The 13,446-nt window shown below is 44.2% G+C and overlaps 1 protein-coding gene across 1 annotated transcript in view; it reads right to left on the bottom strand.

Annotated features, from left to right (window-relative positions):
- Window positions 1-13,446, bottom strand: part of EXT1 (exostosin glycosyltransferase 1) — a 247,821-nt gene that overhangs the window by 69,153 nt on the left and 165,222 nt on the right. The gene's annotated exons all lie outside the window — the stretch shown is intronic.

Below are 13,446 nucleotides of genomic sequence, written 5' to 3'. Positions count from 1 at the left end.
TCACCACTCCTGCGATCACTGCACCTGAACCAATAAGGTTGTACAGGGGCAGCATGTGAAAGAACATGGACATGTCAAATGATTCATTTTCTTTCAGAAATTTATTTCTCTTTTTCTCTCATTTTAGAACAAGCTTGAAAAAATAGAATCTCAGTAAGTTCCTGCTTACTTGAATAGAGATTAATAAATTACTCTGCTTAAAAAATGACCATATGTTTCAGACAGCAAGCTTCTGCTCTGAAGTTTCTTTAAAATCTGTTTTAACACTTAAAGAATAAAACCAACTGTTATTCAACTTTCCATGGCAGCACCTCTTACGCGCTAAGTAAGTGCATTAAACCATCGAGTATAAGCACTAGCAGCATAGCAATTCCTCACTAAAGGAGGGGAGGACATGAAGGGAAGGCATAATTAATTAGTCATGGAGGTCGCAAAAGTCACAGAATCCGTGACTTCCAGTGACTTCTGTGACTTCAACCCGTGACTTCAACCTCGGGAGCTGCAAAGTACCCTGCCGTCTCTGGTGGCCCAGGGAGATCCTGGCCGCCACAGGCAATGGGTGTACCCAGCAGCTCCCAGCCGCTGCAGGTGGTGGGGAACCCCTGAGCTATTGGCTGAAGTGGGCAGCGGGGGCTCCTGGAGCAGCTGGCGGCAGAGGCACTCCACAGTTCCCAGCCCTATGGGCAGCAGGGGCACCCTCAGCTCCCGGCTGCTGTGGGGGGAATCCCTGAGCTCCTCGACACTGCAGGCCCCCAGAGCTGCAGACAGTAGGGGCACCCCACAGCTCCTGGGACCCCCGGAGCTGCAGGCATACCTTATGGCCCCCAGGTGCTGCAGGCGGTGGGGGTCTCCGCAGCTCCCAGCCATGGGATACGGGGGACCCGGGAGCTCCAACACCCAACCCAACACCTGGAGCTCCTAGCCACAGCCCAGATGCAGGTGGTGTGGGGAGCCACAGATCCTCATTTTGTCACAGATATTTTTAGTAGAAGTCACGGACGGGTCACAGCTTCCGTTAGTTTTTCTTTATTGCCCGTGGCCTGCCCGTGATTTTTACTAAAAATATCTGTAACAAAATCTTAGCCTTAGGCATAATTAAGAAACATACCCCCAACAACCTAGTCCAGCAAATTATATTCAAGATTAGGTCTGTCAAGCGATTAAAAAAATTAATTGCAATTAAACAACATAATACCATTTATTTAAATATTTTGGATGTTATCTACATTTTCAAATAAATTTCAATTACAACACAGAACACAATGTGTACAGTGCTCACTTAATATTTTTATTACAAATAGTTGTGCTATAAAAAACAAAAGAAATAGTATTGTTCATTCACCTCATACAAGTACTGTAGTGCAATCTCTTAATCATGAAAGTTGAACTTACAAATTTAGAATTATGTACAAAAAATAACTGCATTCAAAAATAAAACAATGTAAAACTTTAGAGCCTACAAGTCCACTCAGTCCTACTTCTTGTTCAGCCAATCGCTCAGACAAACAAGTTTGTTTACATTTGCAGGAAATAATGCTGCCTGGTTCTTGTTTACAATGTCACCTGAAAGAGAGAACAGGCATTCACATGGCACTGTTGTAGCTGACATCGAAAGATATTTACGTGCCAGATGCTCTAAAGATTCATATGTCCCTTCATGCTTCAACCACCATTCTAGAGGACATGCTCGTTAACAATCCAAAGCAGTGCAGACCGACGCATGTTCACTTTCATCATCTGAGTCAGATACCATCAGAAGAAGGTTGATTTTCTTTTTTGGTGGTTCAGGTTCTATAGTTTCCATAACAGACTGTTGCTCTTTTAAGACTTCTGAAAGCATACTCCATACCTCAACCCTCTCAGATTTTGGACAGCACTTCAGATTCTTAAACCTTGGGTCAAGTGCTGTAGCTATCTTTAGAAATCTCACATTGGTACCTTCTTTGTGTTTTGTCAAATTTGTAGTGAAAATGTTCTTAAAACAACATGTGCTGGGTAATCATCCGAGACTGCTATAACGAGAAATATATGGCAGAATGCAGGTAAAACAGAGCAGGAGACATATTATTCTCCCCCACGGAGTTCAGTCACAAATTTAATTAACGTATTATTTTTTAATGCATCAGCATGGAAGCATGTCCTCTGCAATGGTGGCCGAAGCATGAAGTGGTATACGAATGTTTAGCATAGCTGGCACGTAAATACCTTGCAATGCAGGCTACCAAAGTGCCATACGAACACCTGTTCTCACTTTCAGGTGACATTGTAAATAAGAAGCCGGCAGCAATATAAACAAACATGTTTGTCTTAGTGATTGGCTGACCAAGAAGTAGGACTGAGTGGACTTGTAGGCTCTACAGTTTTACATTGTTTTGTTTTTGAGTGCAGTTATGTAACAAACAAAAAATTTATATTTGTAAGTTGCACTTTCACGATAAAGAGCTTGCATTATGGTATTGTATGAGGTGAACTGAAAAATACTATTTCTTTTATCATTTTTACAATGTAAATATTTGTAATAAAAATAATAATATAAAATAAGCACTAAACACGCTGTATTCTGTGTCATAATTGAAATCAATATATTTGAAAATGTAGAAAAACATCCAAAAATATTTAATAAATTTCAGTAGGTATTCTATTTTAACAGTGCTATTAAAATTGCAATTAATTGCAATTGATTTTTTGTTTAGTTAATCGTGTGAATTAACTGTGATTAACTGACAGCCCCTATTCAAAATTATATAGTGTTTATGTGCATTTGACACACAGACATTTCAGCTGAAAATCCTTACCCAGAAGCAAAATGCAGTAGCCCATTCTTTCCTCTACCATCGCATAATACAGGAAAAAGAAAAAAAGACCTTTTCTTAATTTCTTTCCAGTCCCACTATTTCTACTTATATGTGCCACTTGAAACCATTTCTCCCTGGCGTGGATTCTGTTCAAATACTTGTACAGTTTTACAAACTACGACTCAGTGCTGTACATCTCTTGATTGATTAAACAAAAAATCCCTTTATGGTTAAGTCTGTTCTACTCAGCAGCCAACAGATAACACACCTGGCTCGATTTCCCTTGATTAGCACAATTTGCATACTCTTCAGAAAGTGCTAATCAGTTTTAGCTCAAATTGATTGAAACGCCACAGAAATTAGAACATGAAGAAAAATGTTACTCAAACATGACATTGGATAAAAAATAAATCTATTGTGAAAGTCTGAACTGGAGAATCCCTAGTAACAACAAAATATTAATGGCATTATAAGGAGAGCAACTAATAATAACTGTTCATTTCTACCAGCATTAATGGATACATGATATCTCTGGATCATAGATCAGTATTGTTATCCCTGTAAATAAGTAACAAAACAAACACAAAGAGGTTAAGGCCCCTCTATTTTCAGAAGTGCCTGTAACTCAGGGCCGGCGCTTCCACTAAAGGTAATAAGGTAATAATTGGAGATATACCAATCTCCTAGAACTGGAAGGGACCTTGAAAGGTCATCTAGTCCAGCCCCTGCCTTCACTAGCAGGACCAATTTTTTCCCCAGATCCCTAAGTGGCCTCCTCAAGGATTGAACTCATAACCCTGGGTTTAGCAGGCCAATGCTCAAACCACTGAGCTATCCCTCCCCCCAATAAGGTCACCTAGGGCGGCAAGACTTGGGGGGCGGCATTTTGTGCCGAAGTGCCCCGAAGACGCGGAACGGAAGGACCCCCGCCGCCGAATGCTCAGAGGAGGAGCGCTGCCGCCTAAGGCGGCAAAAACCGTGGTGCCGCTCCTGCTGTAACTGTAGATGTATCAGTATTGATTTGACATACCTGGGGCCTGATTTTCAGAGAGTGCTGAGCGCCCAGAACTCCAAGTGAAGTCAACTAGAGGTACCTCTAAAAATCAGATCCTAGCTATTTCAGTGTGCACACCCAAAACTGAAGCATCTAAAATTAATGGAGACTGGGCACTTGAAAATGTTGGCCTAAATGTTCTGTCCAAGGTCACTCAGGAAGTCTGTGGGCTAGAGAACTCAGATCCCCAGCATACCAGTCATCAGATTAACTACACTGCCATCATTCCTGCATGCAGTCCATCCCTTGGAATCCAATCCAATATTTCATCACTCAGAATGTCATGGAAAGGGTGGCTTCTCATTTTAGCTTTATAGCAACCTGATTTCTTCAAACATATCCTATGCACAAGATATCACAAGGTTTTAATGATCTGTAAAGTTTGAAGGGTCTTTGGTTATTCCAATGAGCTCATTAGAAACGAAAAAAGTCTCACAAGAGCGTCAAATACCTTAAAGGAACAATTTTCAAATTAACTTAAATTCAAACTAATTAGTGGATTTACTTGCAAATTCTCTGAAATTTCATTCTGTATTTAAAAAGAAAGTACTGCAGAAGACTATTCATGTTTAGAACAAGTCAGAAATTTTTCAATGAAACTTTTTTTGTTGGAAAATTTTGTTTGTCAAAACAACCTTTCTGAGGGAAAAGGTCAGTTTAAATGAATTTTCTCACTCACAATCTTTTTGAAAAGTTTCAGAACTGTCAAATATTTTAAATGATAAATTAAAATTTTAAATTTTTTAATTTAAAAAAATTAAATTTTAAGTAAAAATGGTTAGAATCGAAAAGAAAATAAATTTTCCAGTTCACAATTTTTATTTCAGATTTTGACTGTTTTTCTCAATTTGGAAGAGGAACAGAGATTGAAACTCCTTCAAGTGCAAAACTCAACTCAACCTTGGCTGAGGAGCAGTGACTGTCACATGGATTATAAATGTAATATTTTATTATAGGTAAATAGATTATATAGATATTTGAGTCTCTTGTTCTAAATCTTTCCCCTTGCAGTTTAAAATTCTTTTCAACAAATTTCAATTCACAGTTTTCATTACATTTGTATTCTTATTTAGCTTTTAAAGAAAAGCTGCATAAAAAAATAAACCATAAAGAAAATAAATTAGTGAAGGGTTTTGGCACCTCCTCCGTGCCAGCTTTAAAGCAGTGCTATGAAAATGAACGCCACTGCAGCAAATACAGATCTCCTATTTGACAGGATGAATTACTGAGAAAGAACCCAGATTTTCCTTTTCAAAAGCTTTGTAACTTCTGACAGTGCACCCTTAGTAGCCAATTTATGCTGGTAAGACTTTCATCCTCTGTTCCTACCATGTCTACCTTAGAGATGAAGGACGATCCACTTGTTAGAGCACTCACCCGGGGCTTGGGCATTCAACCCCGTGTTCTGCCACAGACCTCATGTGTGAACTTGGGTAAGCCGTTTAGTCTCTCTGTATCTCAGGGTACGTCTACACTACGGGACTATTCCGAATTTGCATAAACCGGTTTTGTAAAACAGATTTTATAAAATCGAGTGTGCGCGGCCACACTAAACACATTAAATCGGTGGTGTGCGTCCATGGTCCGAGGCTAGCGTCGATTTCTGGAGCGTTGCACTGTGGGTAGCTATCCCGTAGCTATCCCATAGTTCCCGCAGCCTCCCCCGCCCCTTGGCATTTCCGGGTTGAGATCCCAGTGCCTGATGGGGCAAAAATCATTTTCGCGGTGGTTCTGGGTACAGCCTCACCCCTCCCTCCCTCCCTGACAGCGGCAGACAACCGTTTCGCGCCTTTTTTGCTTGGTGAACCGTGCAGACGCCATAGCACAGCAAGCATGGACCCTGCTCAGCTCCATACCGCAATCGTGGATGTTTTAAACACCTCGCGCACTCTCGTGCAGTATATGCTGAACCAGGACCTTCGAACCGAGGCGAGTAAGAGGCGGATACGGCAGCGCGGCGATGACAGTGATGAGGACGTGGACACAGAATTATCTCAAACCGCGGGCCCCGGCGCTTTGGAGATCCTGATGGTAATGGGGCAGATTCTATCCATTGAACGCCGATTTTGGGCCCGGGAAACAAGCACTGACTGGTGGGACCGCATTGTGTTGCAGGTGTGGGACGATTCCCAGTGGCTGCGAAACTTTCGCATGCGTAAGGGCACTTTCATGGAACTTTGTGACTTGCTTGCCCCTGCCCTGAAACGCCATAATACCAAGATGAGAGCAGCCCTCACAGTAGAGAAGCGAGTGGCGATAGCCCTGTGGAAGCTTGCAACGCCAGACAGCTACCGGTCAGTCGGGAATCAATTTGGAGTTGGAAAATCTACTGTGGGGGCTGCTGTGATGCAAGTAGCCAAAGCAATCACTAAGCTGCTGCTACGAAAGGTTGTGACTCTGGAAACGTGCAGGCCATAGTGGATGGCTTTGCTGCAATGGGATTCCCTAACTGTGGGGGGGCGATAGATGGAACCCATATCCCTATCTTGGCACCGCAGCACCAGGGCACCCAGTACGTAAACCGGAAGGGGTACTTTTCAATGGTGCTGCAAGCACTGGTGGATCACAAGGGACGTTTCACAAACATCCACGCGGGATGGCCAGGGAGGGTTCATGACGCTCGCGTATTCAGAAGCACTACTCTGTTTAAACGGCTGCAACAAGGGACTTACTTCCCAGACCAGAAAATAACAGTTGGGGATGTTGAAATGCCTGTCGTTATCCTGGGGGACCCAGCCTACCCCTTGATGCCATGGCTCATGAAGCCATACACAGGCAGCCTGGACAGTGGTCAGGATCTGTTCAATTACAGGCTGAGCAAGTGCAGAATGGTGGTGGAATGTGCATTTGGCCGTTTAAAGGCGCGCTGGCGCACATTACTGACTCGCTCAGACCTCAGCCAAACCAATGTCCCCTATGTTATTGCTGCTTGCTGTATTCTCCACAATCTCTGTGAGAGTAAGGGGGAGACCTTTATGGCGGGGTGGGAGGCTGAGGCAAATCACCTGGCCGCTGATTACGCGCAGCCAGACACCAGGGAGATTAGAAGAGCACACCAGGAAGCGGTGCGCATCAGAGAAGCTTTGAAAACGAGCTTCATCAATGGCCAGGGTACAGTGTGACTGCTGTGTTTGTTGATGAACACCCAACCCCCTTGATTGACTCAGTCCCTGTAAGCAACTCCCCCTCCCCCTTCGAGTACAGCTTACTTATGCAAATAAAGTCACTCATTTAAAAAGCATGAATTCTTTATTGATTCATTATAAAAAGAGGGAGAGAAGTAAGGGTGTGCTTTGGAGGAGGAAAGGAGGGATGGAGAAGGCCATTAAAAAAATAAAATTCAGAGTAACGACATCCTTCTGGTTGGGCTGTCCACGGGGTGGAGTGGGCGGGTGCACGGAGCCTCCCCCCACGCGTTCTTACACGTCTGGGTGAGGAGGCTAAGGAACATGGTGAGGGGGGAGGGTGGTTATACAGGGGCTGCAGCGGCACTCTGTGATCCTGCTGCCGTTCCTGAAGCTCCACAAGACGCCGGAGCATGTCAGTTTGATCACGCAGCAGCCCCAGAGTTGCATCCCGCCACCGCTGATCTTCCTGCCGCCACCGCTGATTTTCCTGCCGGTCTTCCTGCCGCCACCTCTCATCTCGGTTGTCCCTCCTGTCCTCACGTTCATCCCTCCTGTCCTCACGTTCACTGGCCTCTTTCCTGTAATTTGAAACCACGTCCTTCCACTCATTCAGATGAGCTCTTTCATTGCGTGTAACTTCCATAATATCCGAGAACATCTCATCTCGCGTCTTCTTTTTCCTCCGCCTTATCTGTGCTAGCCTTTGGGATGGAGGAGGGACGCTTGAAATATTTGCAGCTGCATGAGGGAGATAAATATTTAGAAAGATACATTTTACAGAACAATGGTTATACTCTTTCACAGTGAAAAGCACTATTCACCTTACATAGCACATGTGATTTCCCTACAAGGTCGCATTTTTCATCTTAATAGTGCCTGCTTGCAACTCTTGGGTTACAGATCTCAGACACAGGTCCAGGCATCAGGATTCAGCTTGCATGCGGCCATGGTAAGCCACTGTCTCAGTGATTTACCCCTCCCCCCCCAACGCATGGCTAATACCACGCTAGCTCCCTGCTAATCAACAACCTTCCCCCTCCCCCCCACCCACTGCTTGTCCGGTAGCTTGGGGAAGATCGCCTCGCCGGTGACCAAACAGAAAAGATCATCGGCATTTCACTCCTCCCCTCCCCCCGCTTCGCTACGTGCAGGAAAGTGTTTTTTTTAAGCTGCTGCATTCCACGAACCCAGTAGAAAAATGGCCACCCCCCCTTACTTAAATTCCTGATTTCTAACCAGGTTATCCTGAACGATATCACTTTGCTGAGGATAACAGAACAAGATAAAGAGCGCATGCTTCTTGAATGCCAGCAGTCACCGGGACCATACGCCGCTATGCTTTGCCACGCAATGATACCTGATTACTTGCTACATGCATGGCATGGTAAAGTGTCCTACCATGGTGGGCGGAACAAGGATGCTTTGCCCAGAAACCTTCTGCAAAGGCTTCTGGAGTACCTACAGGAGCGCTTCATCGAGATGTCCCTGGAGGATTTCCTCTCAATCCCCGGACATGTTAACAAACTTTTCTAAGTAACTATACTGTCTGCGAATGCGTCCCAAGTCCTCAGGGCAAATCAATCATTAAAAAAGGCTTGCTTAAAAAACACTGTTTGCTATTTGCAAAGGTACACTCACCAGAGCTCCCTTCCATGGCGTCATTCTCTGGAATAGTTGCTTGTGAGGGCTGGGAGCAGGGTAATTCCGTCAGGGTGATAAAAAGCTCCTGGCTGCTGGGGGTCACGGAGTGCTGTGTGCTCTCTGCGAGGTCTTCCTCCTCTTCTTCATCTTCATCTTCCCCGTCTGACATGGCAGAGATTACAACCCCCACCTCGGAATCCACGGTCAGGGGTGGGGTACTTGTGGCGCAGCCCCCTAAAATTGCATGCAGCTCAGCATAGAAGCGGCATGTTTTTCGACCTGCCCCGGACCTTCCGTTTGCTTCTTTGGTTTTCTGGTAGCTTGTCTGAGCTCCTTAACTTTCACTCTGCACTGCACGGAGTCCCTGCTGTGGCCTTTATCCGTCATAGACTTAGAAATTCTTTCAAATACTTTTTCATTTCGTCTTTTGGAACGCAGTTCTGTTAGCACTGAATCCTCTCCCCATATAGCGATCAGATCCATTACCTCCCGAGCGGTCCATGCTGGGGCTCTTTCGATTCTCAGGAGACTGCATTGTTAACTGTGCTGATGAGCTGTGCGTGGTCACCTGTGATGATGAGCTCTCCACGCTGGGGAAGCAGGAAATGAATTTCAAAAGTTCGCGGGGCTTTTCCTGTCTACCTGGCCAGTGCATCCGAGTTGAGAATGCTGTCCAGAGCGGTCAGTGGTGCACTGTGGGATAGCTCCCGGAGGCCAATACCGTCGATTGCGGCCACACTAACCCTATTCCGATATGTTAATACCGATATTAGCGCTACTCCTCTCGTCGGGCAGGAGTACAGAAACCGATTTAAAGAGCCATTAAAATCGATATAAGGTGCCTCCTAGTGTGGACGGTTGTGGCGTTAAATCGGTTTTAGGCTCCTAAAACCGATTTAAACGCCTAGTGTAGACCAGGCCTCAGTTCCCCATCTGTAAAATGGGGACTATAGCTCCTCTCTACCTCACTGGGCTGTTGTGAGGATAAATACAGTAACTCCTCACTTAAAGTAGTCCCGGTTAATGTTGTTTCGTTGTTACGTTGCTGATCAATTAGGGAACATGCTCGTTTAAAGTTGTGCAATGCTCCCTTCTAAGGTCGTTTGGCAGCTGCCTGCTTTGTCCACTGCTTGCAGGAAGAGCAGCCCGTTGGAGCTAGCTGGTGGTGGCTTGGAACCAGGGTGGACTGGCAGCCCCCCATCAGCTCCCCGCTTCCCTAAGTTCCCTGTGCTGCAGCTGCCCACCAGGCTAGCAATTGCCAGCATTCAGCTGTCCCTCCCCCGCTGCCATGTGCTGCTCCTGCCAGAGACTCCTGCTTGCTGTACGGGGGGAGGGGGAAAGTGGGGGGCTAATGTCAGGGTGTCCCCCTCCCCCCTGCTCCTGTACCCTGCTTACCCCATTTCCATAGAGCAGGGGGGACAGGGAGCTTCCAGGCAGCAGCTATCTCAGCAAGCTGATCTAATTAACAAGGCAGTGTGCTTAAGACGGGGTCAGCTACCTAAAAGGGAAATGCACATCTCTCTCTCTCTCTCACACACTCACACTCACACACACACACACGTTGTGTGTCTCTGTCTGCTATGCTCTCTCCCCTCCCTCCATGCCTGCTGCCTTGTAGAGTGAGGCTACATTAACAACAATGTGTTAACCCTTGAGGGCTCAGGCGATTGCTAGTTCATCATTTAGCAGTAAGGCATTCCCTGGGAAATAGCCCACCCTCTGACTTCACTATCTCAACCAAGCTTCACATCGCTGTGTGCCAGTATTAAATAGTTTCTTTAAAACTTAGACTGCATGTGTGTGTGTGTGTACACACACACACACAACATTATATATATATATAGTCTTTAATCCGGTGAAAAAAATTTCCCTGGAACCTAACCCCCTCATTTACATTAAATCTTATGGGGAAATTGGATTCGCTTAGCATCATTTTGCTTAAAGTCGCATTTTTCAGGAACATAACTACAATGTTAAGTGAGGAGTTACTGTACATAATGATGTAGTGTTCAGACACTATAGTAGTGGAGGCCAGGTAAGTATATAATATAGAACTCCATGTTACTTATAATTACTCACTTCCTTTTCACATTTCTCCTGAAAACGGGGTGCATTCAGTTGGGCACGTCACCACTGGCCCCACCACAAAAATATTCATTTTCCTGATTTTCTTTGGTTTCTCTTCCATCTGACTACATTACTATATTCTAAGAGAGACACTGACAACATAAAACCACACTTTTCAGAGACAAGTGTTTGTCAACAGGTGTTACAAGTAGAACCTAAGATTATTGTACTTGAAAGAGACCAGAAAAAATAATTTGTCTCTATTTGTTCAGTTTATTTATGATGTGTATTTGAAACCAGTATGTGTAGAATTAGCTTCAATGGCTGGAAGAAACTAGTCAGTCATTTTCTTTTCTTCTTTGTGGGAGACATCATCATCAAAAAGAAAAAAAAAGATCAGAAAACCATAAAAACTGGCAAGGGGATGCTAGACAGGTGTAGTATCTGAAACTACTATGAAAGTGATACCATCAACTTGATAGTTCAACAGTAACGTTTTAGAAGTAGTTGCACATACTGCACCTGCCTCAAAGTCCTTCTACCATTTGGGGGGATTTTACAATCACTTTTTTAATAAGGTTCTCTCTCCCATTTCTGCGTGAAAGATCCTCATACAATCATGAGTCAGAAACTAACTGACTGGCTACACAGGGAAAACAATTATATTGACTATACTCAAAATATTATCAGATGCACTCCAGGTGAAATTCACTCCTGTGTAGAGGCCCAGTACAAGACCTTGAGATTTAAGGGTTTCACCCAAAGTCAATAAACTAAAAAAAAAATACAGAAAAATATTTCCTCTTTGCTTTTTCAGTCATTAGCAATCTTAGGCATTACTTGTACCAAGAGTAGGCAAAACACTGCGATGTTTAAGTTGATGGTGTTCCTTTAGCTCATACTTTTCAACTGACTGAATTTCCAAGCTGCCAGAGTCCTTTTAAGGAAAATGTATGCCAAATATACCAGATTTACATGCAAACAGTCACACAGCACATGGGCAATGCTGCTAATAATCTGTAAATGAAGGGAAAGTGGTTTTTTAGATTTCAAAATTAAGCCAGGTAATACATTCATCAATTATATTTTCTGTGTGATATATTCCCAATATGGATATGATTAAATGATAATATGACCCTTGGTTAACAGCTCCAGGAAAATCTTCTCTGATGCCCTTGGTTTTGCTGAAAGTAACAGGCTTTGTCTTATTACGAACCTTATTGTAGACTGTAAACTGAACTATTTATTCCCTGGAGCACATCACAGTTTTATATTCTACTATTCATTAACTAGCAACATCTCAGTCTAAACCTGACAGTATTCATCTGACCCAGAGAAACCCCATCCATCTTTTGTCTAGTAAGCAAGGCCAGGATTATGAATTTCAATCTTTTGCAAAGACACTATCAGGTCCTTTGTTCATACTGTCACTTTGCCACCCCTTTCTTGCAAAACCAGCATATGTGTGATCGGTGGGGAGACGCAGCTGCACATGAAACAAAACCAGATTCAAGAGCTGCTTTACCCAGTCCCAGAAAATGCCACCATGTCAAAAACTTTCCCTTGTAAATTAATATAATTTGGTGGTAGTGGGGAGTTTGCTGGCAAAACAAAGACAACAAATGTAACAAACAAGCATGCAAAATGGAAGGGTTACAACAGAACATTGGAATTCTATAGCTATTAACTAAATAAGTTTTTCAACAAGGAGCAGAAAGACAAATGCAGTTTAAAAACAACCCAGCAACATGACAGGAACACAATGGATGGAATTCTGAACTGGAGGAGGAAGAGAGAGCAAGGAAGAATCTTCTCCATCCCTAATCAGGCAGGAGCAGAGAAGGCTATGGGCCTACCATCGCTTTAAGCCCTAACTAGGGTCCTGGCCCTTACCCTTCCTCGCACGCTGGTGCTAGCAGCAGGCACTATGGAGGAAGCTCACCATTCTCATCTTTCAGAATGGGTCACCCTCCAACCTCTGAGCTATTATGCCTTGCAAATGCAACATGGCTCTGACTCACTCTGCTTAGTGGCTACTACAAGTGCCACACACTAAGGCCACGACTTTGCCCTCACTGTAGACGTGCATGAGTCTTCTATTCAAGGTTTGGAGGGTAGCCATGTTAGTCTGTATCCACAAAAACAACAAGGAGTCCGGTGGCACCTTAAAGCTTTATTTGGGTATAAGCTTTCGTGGGTAAAAAAAACCTCACTTCTTCAGATGCTATTCAAGATTGCCATTTTACACCAAACACAAACAGCAACAAGCTGCAACTCGCTCGGTTTAAACACAATTATGCTGCATATACAGATGAGTTCTGGAAGCTAAGCACCATCAATAGTAAATTCCAGACATAATGAACATTTCCTGTAGTAGAGAGAGGGAGAGAATATGCCAGTCATCACAAAACCCTGGAGAGCAGTTTCAGGAATGCCCCAAGAGCAAGGAGGTCGATTTTCATGGCTAGGACGGCTGTTGGGCCTTTCTGACTATCAGAAGGGTAGCTATATTGTGAGCCAACAGGGTAGAGGGAATCTTGCGGTAGAATCACACAATAGGCTGTATGCCAGGAAGCTCAGGGAAGCAGGTGGTGACTTATAGGTTGATTAAGGGGCTATGAATACTCTGGCTGGGCTGAGCCTTTGGCTGGCACTCACCAGCTGAGAGGCAGAGTGTTTCACATCTTCTTAAAGAAGCTCTCAATCTTTTTTTATATCAGGAGGTGACGTGGACACCTGTGGGGTGGTGATCTGAACACTG

The sequence above is a fragment of the Mauremys mutica genome, chromosome 2 (genome assembly GCF_020497125.1).
Source record: "Mauremys mutica isolate MM-2020 ecotype Southern chromosome 2, ASM2049712v1, whole genome shotgun sequence".
Taxonomy (NCBI): Eukaryota; Metazoa; Chordata; order Testudines; family Geoemydidae; genus Mauremys; species Mauremys mutica.
The sequence above is the reverse complement of the archived record's forward strand: the minus strand, read 5'-3'. Positions and strand labels throughout refer to the sequence as shown.